This window comes from Asparagus officinalis, chromosome 4 (assembly GCF_001876935.1).
Source record: "Asparagus officinalis chromosome 4, Aspof.V1, whole genome shotgun sequence".
In the NCBI taxonomy this organism is placed as follows: Eukaryota; Viridiplantae; Streptophyta; class Magnoliopsida; order Asparagales; family Asparagaceae; genus Asparagus; species Asparagus officinalis.
The window spans coordinates 19,695,183-19,709,060 of NC_033797.1; positions in this window are offsets into that span (position 1 = coordinate 19,695,183).

Here is a 13,878-nt window from a genome sequence, read left to right on the forward strand (position 1 = left end):
ACGCCACATGTCATCTCTTCCCCTTGAAAAAGCCACATGACAAGCCTCTTCAGCCACGTGTCAATCTCTAAATAATTCATAATTTCGATTCCCAACATTATTCATTATTTTAAAAATAACAATATTTTGTATATTCAACAACCTTCCATTTTCTGCTTCAATTTCCTATATATGACCTACATTCATTTTGGCTTCTCAAGTTTAAATTCTTATTTAATATCTTTCCTCCTCATCCCAAATTCAAGTCTTTGATCTTTTATTACTTTCTGGATCTTTCCCCTCCTTCCACATTATTATTATTATTATAGAATTTTCCTCTTTCTCTCCTCCTTTATTTGGGATTCAGATTGGAATTTGTTGAAGATGACGAAGAAGGAGAACATGGTTTTGATGATGGATTCAGAGGAAGCGAGGGCTCGGTTCAAGCATCAGGCCCTTTTGCATGATTATGATGAACTGCTCATGGTAATAAAAAAATCTTTTCTTTTTTGTTCAGATCTGCTCTTTTTCTTTTAAAAATCTATTTAAAAATCTTTTCTTTTTTGTTCAGATCTGCTCTTTTTCTTTTAAAAATCTATTTATGTACATATGATCCGTTGTTATAGGGTTAGGAATTTATTTGCTTGATGGGTTATCTTTGTTTCTTGATTCAGAGATTTCGGGTTTGTTGTTATGTGCAATTTTGACTTCTCCATGGTAGGCATCAATTTGGGTAGTCTCCTTCGGTTCTAAAATTGAAGGATCTTTTTAACCTTTTAGCGGTGTTCTTATATGTGTGTTTTGCATTTATCCTTCGTGATGCGTGTCTGAGTTGATTCATTTTAGTTCCTGTTAGTCTAAGTGTGTAGACCCGAAGCTGCAATCGAAAAGACGAAGAAAACAGTCAGAAGACTGTGCGTTCGACCGCAGTGGCAGAGCCGGTCGACCGCGTGCACTGCAGGAGACTGAGAAGAAGTTTTCGCTCTGGTCGGTCAACCAGCGTGGCCGCTGCGGTCGACCGCAAATGTGCACAGGACCCTGTAAACAGATTTTTCTCTGGCCGGTCGATGGCCGCTGCGGTCGACCGCAAATGTGCACAGGACCCTGTAAACAGATTTTTCTCTGGCCGGTCGACCGACCTTGGCACGGCGGTCGACCGCGAATCGCCCAGACAGTTTCCTAATATATTTAGGAATCTGTTTCAAGCAGGATTCTATATATACCCCAAACGATTTTAGGGTTTAAAGGACATCAAAAAGAGAGCTTTTTGGCTGCTAAGAGAGAGAGAATCTCAGAGAGATTTACCCCTTGTTTGAGAGCTTGTATTTTCTTCTTCAATTAATAGAAAGATTGTGTGGTGTGGCTCCCGAGGACGTAGGCACGTTGCCGAACCTCGTTAAATCTGTGTGTTCGTCTCTTTTACTGTTTTTTACAAGGTTAGATCTTTATTTGTGGTTTATTCCTACTTTCCTACTTTCAACACAAGGTCCGGAAGGGCAAGGGTTCAATTGATTATTTTGAACCCCCCCCAACAACTGGTATCAGAGCTTCGTTCAGCAATTTGTGTGAAAGCCATGGCAGAGGAAAGCAAATCAAAGATTGAGAAGTTCGACGGATCGGATTTCGCCTACTGGAAGTCGCAGATGGAGGACTATCTGTACCAGAAGGACTTGTATCGCCCGCTTCTGGGCAAGGAAAAGGGAAAGAAGACGACGGAGTCAGATGGTGATTGGGAGGTACTGGATAGGAAGGCTCTAGGGCAAATCCGGTTGTCGCTCGCCAAATCAGTAGCCCACAATATTCTGAAGGAGAAGACGACGGTGGGGCTTATGGAAGCGCTCGCGAAGATGTACGAGCAACCGTCGGCAGCAAACAAGGTGCATCTAGTCAAAACTCTTTTCAACCTCAAGATGGCAGAAGGACGGTCCTTCACGATGCACCTCAGCGAGTTCAACACGATTGTTGATCAACTTATCTCCGTGGACATCATGTTCGATGACGAAGTGCAGGCCCTTCTACTACTATCGCAGTTGCCGGATAGTTGGGCAGGTTGTGTGATGGCAATTAGCAACTCGGCGGGGAAAGAGAAGTTGAAGCTGAATGAGGTTCTTAGCATGATTCTATCCGAGGAGGTTAGAAGAAAATCGTCCGAATCAGAAGGTTCAGGTTCAGCCCTAAGTTTCGAGCAGAGAGGCAGAAGCCAGAAGAAAGGGAACCAGAACAGGAATCGGTCGAAATCAGTGAAGAAGAGGCCGAACTCGAAGGTTAGGTTTATCAAATGGAAGTGTTGGAACTGCGGCCAGGAGGGCCATATGTCTTCGGTCTGTAAAGCACCAAAGAAGGATGCGGGTGAGCAGGAGGCTCATATCGTGCAGGATGCCTTGATCCTTGCTATGGATAGCGATTCTGATTCTTGGGTCATCGACTCAGGAGCTTCTTTCCACGCCACTGCTAATAGGAAACTACTTCAGAACTATGTAGCAGGGGACTTTGGTAAAGTATACTTGGGGGATAATGAACCTTGCAATATTGTTGGAAAGGGCGACGTTCAGATATAGATAAAGGGCTCTAAGTGGAACTTGAAGAATGTGAGACATGTGCCGAAGCTGAAGAGGAATCTTGTTTCGGTGGGACAGCTTGGAGCAGAAGGCTACGTTTCGACATTCACCAGGGATTCGTGGAGAATCTCCAACGGTGCGATGATTGTTGCCCGAGGCAATAAAACGGGAACTCTCTACCTCACTTCTCATGCGAGTGACACCCTCGCAATTGCAGCTGGCAATGAGAGTATAGATCTGTGGCACAATAGGCTGGGGCACATGAGCGAGAAAGGGATGAAAATTCTACATTCACAAGGAAAGCTAACCGGGATCGACACCGTGGAAGTCGGGGTTTGTGAAGACTGCATCTTTGGGAAGCAAAAGAGGGTTAGTTTCCAGAAGGGTGGAAGGCCACCTAAGGCTCAGAAGCTAGAGTTGATTTATACAGATGTATGGGGCCCAGCCAGTGTGTCTTCTTTTGGCGGTTCGAGATACTATGTCACCTTTATCGACGATCACTCGAGGAAGGTGTGGGTTTACTTCATAAAGCACAAGTCAGAGGTGTTCGAGATCTTCAAGAAGTGGAAGGCCATGGTCGAGAACGAGACAGATCTGAAGGTGAAGTGCTTAAGATCAGATAATGGTGGAGAATACGAGCTGGAGGAGTTCAAGAGGTTCTGTGCTACGAATGAGATTCGCTTAGAGAGGACTACTCCAAGGACGCCACAGCAGAACGACATTGCAGAGAGGATGAACAGGACCTTGACAGAGCGTGCACGGAGCATGCGATTACATGCAGGCATGCCTAAGACATTTTGGGCAGATGCGGTACATACGGCAGCATACCTTATTAATCACGGGCCATCAGTTCCATTAGATTTTGGGATTCTAGAGGAGGTTTGGAGTGGAAAGAAGATAAATCTCTCACATTTGCGGATAGCCAAAGCAGTGGGAGCAGCACTACGGATACAGGTGGATCCGAGTACATGGATTTGGAGGAACTTCCAGATGGGGGCGACGATGTCAGTTCTGACCGTAGAACGGAGGAGACTACAGGTGCAGAAGCTACTACCCAGGGCGTGGAGCCTAGGAGGTCATCTAGGGTACCCAAACCAAATCCCAAATACCTCTCGTCACTTGATTATCTACTCTTAACAGATAGCGGAGAGCCGGAGTGTTATGAAGAGGCAGTGCAAGTGAGTGAATCTCAGCAGTGGGAGCATGCGATGCAGGAGGAGATGGATTCTCTACTCACTAATGAGACATGGGAGTTAGCCCAGCTACCTGCGCAGAAGAAAGCCTTGCACAATAAATGGGTCTACCGGGTCAAGCAGGAGAGTGATGGAAGCAAGAGATTCAAGGCCAGATTAGTAGTGAAAGGGTTTCAACAGCGGGAAGGAGTGGACTACACGGAGATATTTTCCCCTGTTGTGAAACTCACAACCATCAGAGTGGTGTTGAGTTTGGTAGCTGCAGAAGACCTCTTCCTTGAGCAGTTAGATGTGAAGACTGCCTTTCTTCATGGTGACTTGGATGAAGAAATCTACATGAAGCAGCCTGTTGGCTTCATTGAAGAAGGAAAGGAAGAGATGGTGTGCAAGCTCAAGAAGAGCTTATATGGTTTGAAACAGGCTCCGAGACAGTGGTATAAGAAGTTTGATAACTTCATGCAGAACAATGGCTACAGAAGATGCAATTCGGATCATTGCTGTTATTTCAAAAGGTTCGAGTCCAGCTTCATTATTTTGTTATTATATGTTGATGACATGTTGGTAGCAGGACCGTGTTTAGAAGAGATAAACAGTTTGAAGAGGCAGCTAGCAAAGGAATTTGCAATGAAGGATCTGGGTGCAGCGAAGCAGATTCTAGGGATGCGAATCAGTAGGGATGAAGCTGAAGGGACATTGAGTTTGAGCCAAGCTGAATACATTGAGAAGGTACTTCAGAGGTTCAACATGCAGAATGCTAAAGTTGTTAGCACACCCCTTGGAAGTTAGTTCAAGTTATCTGAGGAGCAATCGCCTAAGACAGATGCAGATAGAGAGCATATGAGCAGGGTGCCATATTCTTCAGCCATTGGGAGTCTCATGTACGCGATGGTTTGCACGAGGCCGGACATCGCTCATGCAGTGGGAGTTGTGAGCAGATTTGCAAGCAATCCAGGAAAGCATCATTGGGAGGCCGTAAAGTGGATAATGCGGTACTTGAGGGGAACAACGAACAAGCCACTATGTTTCAGGAGGAAGGAGTTGGTGCTGCAGGGATATGTGGATGCAGACTTCGCCGGTGATCATGATACGAGGCGAAGCACCACGGGGTATGTTTATACCTTAGCGTCGACAGCAGTGAGCTGGGTCTCACGTCTGCAGAAGATTGTGACTTTGTCTACAACCGAGGCTGAGTATGTCGCGGTGACTGAAGCAAGCAAGGAGATGATCTGGTTGAACGGGTGCTTGGAAGAGTTGGATCTGAAGCAAGGGAGAGGAGTTCTTTATTGTGATAGCCAGAGCGCTATACATCTTGCCAAGAATCCAGTATATCATGCTAGAACGAAGCACATCGACGTTAAATACCATTTTATACGCTCGCTGATCGAGGACGGAAAGTTGCACTTAATGAAGATTTTGGGGAGTCAAAATCCGACGGACATGTTGACGAAGGCAGTCACCATTGAGAAACTAGAGTTGTGTGCAACTTCAGTTGGCCTTCACGAGTAGAAGACGAAGGCGGAGTCACACTACGAGGATCGTCGCGATCGTCGGGATGTTGATTGAAGAAAGAATTTTCCGGGAGAAAAGATACATGCGAAGACGGGGAGAGTTCGGGTGAGCTCATTGATGACGCTTTGGTTTCCAAGTGGGAGATTGTTAGTCTAAGTGTGTAGACCCGAAGCTGCAATCGAAAAGACGAAGAAAACAGTCAGAAGACTGTGCGGTCGACCGCAGTGGCAGAGCCGGTCGACCGCGTGCACTGCAGGAGACTGAGAAAAAGTTTTCACTCTGGTCGGTCGACCTCTGGCCGGTCGACCGGCCTTGGCACGGCGGTCGACCGCGAATCGCCCAGACAGTTTCCTGATCTGTTTAGGAATCTGTTTCAACCAGGATTCTATATATACCCCAAACGATTTTAGGGTTTAAAGGACATCAAAAAGAGAGCTTTTTGGCTTCTAAGAGAGAGAGAATCTCAGAGAGATTTACCCCTTGTTTGAGAGCTTGTATTTTCTTCTTCAATTAATAGAAAGATTGTGTGGTGTGGCTCCCGAGGACGTAGGCACGTTGCCGAACCTCGTTAAATCTGTGTGTTCGTCTCTTTTACTGTTTTTTACAAGGTTAGATCTTTATTTGTGGTTTATTCCTACTTTCCTACTTTCAACACAAGGTCCGGAAGGGCAAGGGTTCGATTGATTGTTTCGAACCCCCCAACAGTTCCAACTCTTTTTGATCTTTTCTCAATATTTTTGGGTTAATTTTTTTCTCCGTTGTTATACCAAGTATATCTATTTTTTAACATACGAACAAAAGAGCTTTGCTTTTATATTCTTACTGTGCAGGAAACTGAAGCAAAGAAGAGGAAGTTGCAGAAAACAATTGCAAAGAGACTCAAACTAACGGCTGAAGTCAAGTACTGACATAGATAAAAAAATTAGAGTTGTGGATTTTGAATATTTTGCAGTTTAGAGAAGGAAGAGACAGATTATATCCTACAGATTGATATTCTAGAAAAATAAAAGGAAAAACTAGAAGGTAATTCAGCACAAAATTGTTATTTTTATTTTAAATTTATCTATGTTTTTTCCCGTCTATGCAAATAGTGATCTCTTTGCTGGTCTAACCGACCTCTTTTATCTTGAAAAGTGTTCAACTTTCCTACATTGTAATTAATCCCTATCCATTAGAGATTCTATTATCAGCAGTTAGAACAATAATGCAACTCCCCCTACCCATTTCAATTAGAGCTTACTTTATCTATCAATAAAATCTGCAAAGGTTCGACGGAAAGAGTATTGCAGGTTCGTTTCACTTTGTTTTTTAATCACTTTTACTATTTTGTTTGTACTGTACCGATAATGCCAAAAACCTTTCCTTACTAAAATTTTTACGAATCTCTAATTGTTACACAGTCGCCAATACTATTCGAGTTTGTGAAGGTCTAGTTGGAAAGGGTACTACATGTTTGTTTTCATCTTTCTGGTAGTTTTATCTTCTTTAATTGTGTGATTTTAGTGGATTTTTTCAATTTAATTAAGTCTTTAACTAAGGCTAATGCAATTTAATTATTAATTGAATTCAACTTTCAAAGTTGTAGGTAAATTGGCCCTATTAATTTTTTAATTACCAAAGGTTAACCTATATTTAAAGGTAGTGTTGACCATTATTTGCATTCTTATGTTTCATAGCATTTACAATCAACCATGATTAATGTGAACGATTCAAACAGGCTTCACATCTAAATTGACCAAACTTTTAAGAATTTTGTTCTCTATAGGTTAATTACAAAATATGCTTAGAAATGAACATTTTATATTACCTTTGAATTGATTGTAACATAAGTAAGCAATTCATATCAATATTATCCTTAAAAAAGGAAAATTATTTTCATATTCTCAAAAGAGATTTTTCCCTTAAGATGTACAATAATTCTCCGGTGTGTAATTATTTAATTATGTTGTAGGTCACATAATTTGATTCTAAGCTTGGAGTTTTGCTAAGCACTCTTCATGGATTCAATACATGAAAATAAGTTTCTTTTTCAATTTTTTTGGTGATTTTATGTTGTTTGGGAATTTTTTATTGAAATGTACTTATTTTAAAAAAAAAATTAGTACAGGGAGTCCTTTTGTTCAAAGCATGTGGAAGTTCTTAAGAGTGTGTAGGCTGAGATAACATTTAAGGTGACCGCAGAGGTTGTTGAGAGAGGATTGTTTCTATAAGATGGAGAGTGAAGTAATTTGATTTATTCCTGGAAAAGGGTATGTTGTTTCATCCATTAGTTGTAAGTTTGTGTTATATTTTTTCTGTATAGATGTCTTTTCTTACTCATTTGGAGTTAAATCCCTAGAAATTATTTAGTTTTTTGTATTTATTTTAAAGTTAATCTGAACTTGGATACCACAGTTATTTTTACACAATCAAAGTTAAACTTTTGAGAACTTTGGGATCTTTTTGGGCAAAAAGTAAGTTTGGGGTATTGAGGTTCAATTGGTATAAACTTTGTGATATTAAAATGAAATAACCCTTTGTTTTATTTTAGTTTCTTATACCAAGGCTTGAGAACAGTAATTATATCCTATTAGATTATTTTTAATGATATTAATGCTCTTTATCTTGCAAGCAAATTAACTATTTTTGTCTATAAAAATCCTTTTAAAAAAATCATATTTTAAGTTATTTTATGAGGCGGAGGTATGTGTCGTTGGTTTTGGTTATTTGTTTATTTAATTATGAGGTACTTTTTTTAGATTCAGAGTTATTTGTTTACTTAATTATGTTATGAGGTACATTTTTGTAGACAAATTCGCTCTTTCTTTGTCATTTTATGAGGTACATTTTTAGTTATTTATTTATTTAATTATGAATATCAATAAATGATGATTTGAGTTTGTGTTTTTATTGTTGTTTGCAAGATAAATATTCAGAGTTTTGAACGTTGTTGTTGGTTTGAACGCTTTGATGTACAAGACTTAAATCTGCTGGGTGAAGAAATGCAAAGATGTAGATTAAATGTTTGTAAAATTAAATGGTTGAAATATGACAGTAAATGCAAGCTAACATGTTGCTTTTGGCTAAAATTTAACATAGTTAATACACTCTAATTTGACATAGTTGATGCTAATTTGACAGATTTAAGTTCTTCCATGAAAATAGCTCATCCTATCTTAGGTTGTCAATTTTTTCTACTGTTGTTTTGGATTGTTATGATTTTTTTCTACAGATTGGTAGATTGCTCACTCTTTCATTAACAAAAGGAAGAAAAATGAATACAAAAAGCAAAGATAGAATTAAATATTTTTCTGCCTATACAAATGTATTTTTCTTTTCTTTCTATATAATTATATTTTTCTGTTTTAGATCTGTTTGTTTCTTTGTTTATCTTTACTATTGGTAAGTGATGAACTCAATATAATCTTACTAGAATGTATTTCTCTTATATTATATTTTGTTATTTTTCTCCAATAGCAATGCATTTTACTTCAATATTTTTGTTCTTTCTTATGTTTATATAGAGTATGTGAAAGTTGCATTTTATTTAACTAATTGAGTACTTCTTATGCCATATTCTTATGGTTTGATGATGTTCTTAAATTGTAATCATATACAATTTTCTTACACTGACTTTATTTGATTTAGGTATTACATTGTCTCGTCAAGTGGATGTCATACACTCCTTATATGATAGGTATTATATTTTCTTTGTTTTTTTTGACATTTTATTTTTATTTTACCAATTTCTTTGGAAAGTTATCAACGGTTTAAATATTGATATGACTCGCACAAAATGTTCAAATATTATTTTCCCATGTTTACATTTTTCCAAACCTTTCATTTTTTTTAAAATTTTTAAGTTTACCCATTTTTGGTACTTTTTATATTTCAGTTTAATTTTGAATTTTTTCTACCTTATAAATAATAAAATAACTCCCCCCATATTTCTGAATACCGTTTTTACACATTTACATTTTTCAAACTATATATGATCTTAAACTGATTCAAGTTTTCCAAACTTTCTAATTTTCCAAACTATATATGCAACTTAGATTGTATCATTTCTGACTACTTATATATTATTACTGTTTTATTTTGCATTCTTTTGTTACATTAAATTTTGTATATTAAACAAATCCGTGCATCGCACGGGCCTGAAACTAGTTTCATATGTAACATAGCAATGTTGTTAGCTCTTTTTTTTTGTTCATTCACTCTTAAAATATAATAAGTCAGGAAAAAAACATATATCAAACTTGCTTATGTAGAGGACAAAAATTATAAAGCGTTAATAAGTATTATCTCTTAATTTTTTTATTGAGTTCGAGTGCACTTAGGCCCCGTTTGGTACGCGGGAATATGATGAAATGGAATACCATTCTCACTTCTCATTCCCTCATACCAAACAAAACTAGTTTTTAGATGTTGGAATGATCATTCCCATGGAATGGTCATTCCTACTTTTTGTGAGAATGTGTATTCCAAGTGAGAAGATATGGAATGATCATTCCCATTCAAGGGGAGAATCAAATTAGTTAGGTTTTTTTCAATTATACCCCTATTAATAATAAGAATCAAATTAGTTAGGTTTTTTTAGTTATTATCATTAATGTTTATTTTTATCTTATTAAAAATCTTTTTTTTTATGACAAGGGAAACTTGGTCACCCCAGCTCAGTTTAACTCATTCGGAGCCCCGCCAGCGGCCCTGGTTCGATTCCCCTTGTTCCCTTCACATCTACAAGGAGCTACCCTTAATACCAGGGGCTCATCCCCACGGGCAGAGCGCGGGCGAGCAGCGTGGGGACCACTGGGACCCGAACTGGTGAGCATACAACGAGCTGAGCTGGATTTGGTGACCAATAAAACCCCGGGTTTCCGTCCCCACCCTTAAACCAAGGGAAACCAGGTGAATGCGGCTACGAGGATTCGAACTCCTGACCAACAACGGGCAATAGCCTGGAGAGATACACTCCCCCATGGAGAGCTGCTGACCATGAGTCCCACCCGCGGGTGGAAAAAATCTATGTTGTTATAAGGGCATTATTAGAAAATGAGATTTCATTTTCACTTGTGAACTAGTGATACCAAACATGAGAATGAGAATTAGATTTTCATTCTAGCTTCATTCTACAAACGCACACAAATAAGAGAATGTGAATGACTATTTCATTCTCACATGCATTCCATTTCCTTCTTTCATTTCATTCTCACTTGACTTCATTCCCACGTACCAAACGAGACGTTAATTATATGGAAGTCTGCAAGTTTATAAATATGTGCTTCCTCCTCTACAAAGGCACACGTCATTAATTACAAAGAACTTCATTTATGCGCATGACAAAAAAGAGGTACAATCTCTCTCTTGAGTGTTATTTGCAGAAAAATAAGTGCATGGACAAGATTTATCAAATTTACCTTTTGATTTCTTTCCTTTTACTAAAATTACCTTTATTTCCTCTTCTACTCTCTTTCTTTTGATGTCAGCAAAACGAAAATTCGATCTTGGCAAAATTTCAAAATTATCATAACTCAAGAGAAATAATTTGTTAATCTGAATCCATGCATATCTCTAATTGGACGGACAACATCTAATCCAGAAAAGTAGATATCTTTCTCACCATTTTCATTTCTGAATGTATCGTTTGTAAATTAATTTTCTGGGAACGAGAAGCATCAAATAAGATACTAAGATTAAAATGAATTTTATAATTTGGTTTTTATTCCCCTGAGACAAATGTGCAATTAGATCCAAAAGTTTGCTGCTGCCGAAACAAAAGCCGTGAAACCTCATGAGATAGCCTGAGGAAAGTGCTAAAAGATTATTTGGCACATTGATATAAGGATAACAATTATATGTAAATCTATACAAGAATGTTGATACCACTACAATGAAGTAAATTTTCAGATAAAGAAGGGGGTGATATGATATTACCTCCAAATATAATAAAGAGAAAGGTTGAGAGGCCAAAAACTGCCGGGAGGAAACAAATTTCATAACTTCTTTTCACTGGCAGTGAAGTTTTGGGTCTAACTGCACATTTTGCTTAGGGGAAAAAAACCAAAACATCCTCAGAGCTAAAAAAAGTATCAAACTGGCAAGGCAGATGCACAAAGAAATACCAAACTGGTAATTTAGCCATTGGTTAAAACATCTCAAAGCAAAGGCAACTACACCTCTACGGCATCAGTTCTCAAAGCCATTCAGAAGGACCAACTCTTCAGAAAAATTTACTCAAATTAAAAATAATAGTAAGATTATTTACTGTGAATACAACCGATAAGAGCACAAGAGCGAACAAGCATCCGTACATTAAAAAGAAGGGTTGTTACCACAGGTTAATAATTACAGTGGGAAAATCAGACTGGAGTAAAAAAGGCTCGCTAGCATCCAACTTCTTTCCAGTAAAGAATTGAAATTCGACGTAGCCTAGAAACCAACTCCATCGTCAATGCTTCAAATAACACAGGCATGTACCTGGGCTTTAATGCAGAATGATCAAGACACCTAGACTTGCCCACTGACTACAATTCAATTCCTGATTCCAAAGCATACATCTCCAATTTTTCGATACAATTGAATTGGTTATGGTCTCTTAGCCAAGCAAACCTCAAGTTAGTAGGTTACCCATTATGGGATTACATGCAAAATATCAAGTTGGAGGCATCTGATAGCTACCCAAATTCTGAGAGAAATCAGACTGGGAAGAGCCTAGACTGGTTGAAGGCATTGGTCGATAAAATGATTGAGGTGACGAGTCAAAGCTCTTCACATAACCTAGAAAATGAGCAAGATCATATTGAAAATTGTGGTTAAATCTGGAATTAAACTGAGAAAACAGATGTGCTGTAATTTTAAACTTTTTCAAGTTAACTGTTATGCGTTTGTGAAATGTTGTGTTTAAAGCAATATTTGGCCTACTCCGGTGCAAGGATCCCAATGCCAAACTGCTTCCAGGAACAACAGTACAGTACTCTGGTGTGCATCAACTCAGTACTGTCAAGATCTCCTCGATCTATAAAACTTTTCGGTCAAGGCAAAGATCTCCTCGATCTCAGAACCTTTCGGTTCAAAACCTTTTGGTTTCAGGGCAAGTTCCTACGAGAATAGTTTCTACAACAGCAGCACAACAACAGCAATAACGTCAAAATCTCCTCGATCCGACGTTCGTTTTTCAAACTCGCGTGTGTATGTCTATGAGCTGCCCAATGACGCTATTTATAGGCCTCTAAGGCCAGCTTATGAGACACTCGTAATTAATGTGGTTGTTACAATTCTCAATGGCAATTATGATTGTAACATCAATACATTAAATTTCTCTAAATACCGTTGTAACTGCCGCATACAGTAATTCCTGAATACGAGGCAATCAATGGATGCCTTACTACGAAACGCGAGGGTCACGTCTCAGCAAATCAGATGAACTTTGTTTGTAGGACGAACCTCGTAGAACGGGCAAACCTCGTCGAACAGGCGAACCTCGTCGAACGAACGAACCTCGTCGAACATGCGAACCTCGTTTGACGAGAGAATCTCGTCAAACAGGCGAACCTCGTTTGACGAACGAACCATGCCAAACGGGTGAACCTCGTTTGATGAGCGAACCTCGGCAAACAGGCGAACCTCGTTTGACGAACGTGAAAGTACCCTAATACTGCTAGGAAGGAACCCTAGAGGGGGGTGAATAGGGTTTATGCTAATCTAATCCGATTTATGCCAATTAAAACTAATTAATAAATATCCTAGCAAGTATGATATATGACAAGATATATATGCAAGGATATACAAATATAAACAAGGGTGAAACAATATAGTGGACAATATAAACAAGCAATTGACGAAGGCGATATAAACAATAAGCACGAATATAAATGAACGCCAAAGCAATCACAAACAAATGATATGTTCACGAGGTTCGGTCCGCCTGACCTACGTCCCCGCTCCTCACCTCGAGGAGATCTCCACTATCATACCGGTTTTTCTACGCTTACCCGAAAAACGTTTACACCTCACAATACGGTTTTCTAGCTAACCGAAAACTTTACAATCACTCACAATGTAACTACACTAACTACCACCTCAAGTGTTGGTCTCTAGCCCGTGTCTCCCTCAAGTGTTAGGAATTATAACATCTCTCTAGGCATTATCACCTACACCACTCCTCTTGGGACAATCTCGTCTCTCACCACACACACTCCTCTTGGTGTACTAGTGTAATACAAAGTGTTCCTCACAATTAGGCTCACAATACAAAAAATTTGTTCTCTACAATAGATGAGAACTCAATGTAGGCTCACTCTCTAAGTCACACAATCCCATAACCTAATTATACAATGTATGCAAATACAATAAGCTCAATGGTTGTGTGTGTACAAAGAGATAAATAAAATCAACTAAACTCAATATAAACACTAGCTTAATAAAATGATAATCAAACAATAAAATGTAAAGCTAGATTGAGTTTAGAAAACTTCTCCAATAAATGACAAGAGTGAGAGAGAGATGATTTGAAGCTCAAACACCAAAGATTATCTCCTCAAGCCCTTGTGAAATTATCTTCACAAACCAAAATCTTAAACACTCTTTTAAACAAACACAAAACACCCTTAAACTTGTTTAAACAATTCTCTTGGTTAGTAGGAGAGGTAAATGCAATG